Genomic DNA, 1,454 nt, shown 5'->3' on the forward strand with positions numbered 1-1,454 from the left:
AACCAAGAAAAGAAAAAACTGACTAGTGACAAAAGATAACCTAAAATTAACACATCTCAAGAATATCTTATCTTTTAAATGTTTTTGTGTATGGGTGTGCTGCTTGCATGTGTATCTGTGTACAAGGTGTGTGCCTGGTGCCTTGGGGGACTAGAAGGGGGCAACTGATTTCCTAAAAACTGTAGTTGCAGAGGAGTGTAAGCTGCCATGTTAGTGTTGAGTATTAAACATGGGTCCCCAGGAAGAGCAGTCAGTGCTCCTAGCTGAACTATCTCTCCAGCCCTTGAACAGTAGCTTGAATGACAGCAGCATAGTTTTACAATCAGAGCTGTTAAATATATGGAAAAATTACTACTGTCTTGAGTGTCTCAATTTTTATTCCTGAGACCAAATATAAGTTAGTTTGTTCTCAAAGTATTAAAACGTAGTTATTCAAACTAGAATGTAGCATCCATATTTTAAAATTGCTGTTACAGAAAATCATTTACCATTCAACTGAATATGAGACACTCTGTCTGATCATCAAAGAGGACAGTTTAGTCAGGCATGGCGGTATACTCCTTTCGTCCTAACATGCTGGCTGGAAGATGAAGCAGGCAGATCTCTGAGTTCAGGGCTAGCCTCATATACACAGTGAGCTCTAGGCTAGCTAGCTCTAAAATTTGTTTCTTAAAATCAGTTCAAGCCTTTAAGGTTGGCTATTATAACTAATCAAATCAGAGATGAAGGTTTTCTTGTGGACAACCTTAGGAACACGAGCCATAAATCTCAATGAACTGATTTCCCTGTTATTGTTCCATTCATTATAAAAACATTTCCTATCTATGTATCTGTCTGTCTGTCTGTCTGTCTGTCTACCCATCTACCTATCTAACCTATTTTTGTGATGAAGTTTTACCGTATAGCCCTGGCTAGCTTAGAACTCTCTACGTAAATACGACTGACCTGAAACTCTGAACCATCTACCTCTGCCTCCTGAGTGCTGGAATTTCACTCCCTGAGGGCTTGCCAAGCATGGATGAAGCCCTGGGTTCCATCCCCAGCACCGTGGTGTATACTTGTATTCTCAGCACTAGGAAAATAAAGGCAGGCAGATCATCAGGTCAAGGTCATCTTGAGCTACAGCTTAAGTGTAAGGTCAGATTGAGCCACATGAGATCCATGGAATCTCATACATACATACATACATACATACATACATACATACATACATAAAAACAAATAAAGAGAGTGGCCAGAAAGCTAGCTCATGGTTAAAAGTGCTGTCTTGTTCTTCTACAGGACTAAGATTTGAGTCTTAGCATTCACATGACAGCTGATACCAGCCTTAACTCTAGTTCCAAGAGATTCCACTCCCCCTTTTGGCTTTCTCTGGAACTGCATGTAGATGGCACACATGAGACACATGCAGGAAAAACAAAGTAAAAATAGGCAGTATGTAAAAAAAAAAAAAA

This window comes from Mastomys coucha, unplaced genomic scaffold (genome assembly GCF_008632895.1).
Source record: "Mastomys coucha isolate ucsf_1 unplaced genomic scaffold, UCSF_Mcou_1 pScaffold7, whole genome shotgun sequence".
Lineage (NCBI taxonomy): Eukaryota > Metazoa > Chordata > Mammalia > Rodentia > Muridae > Mastomys > Mastomys coucha.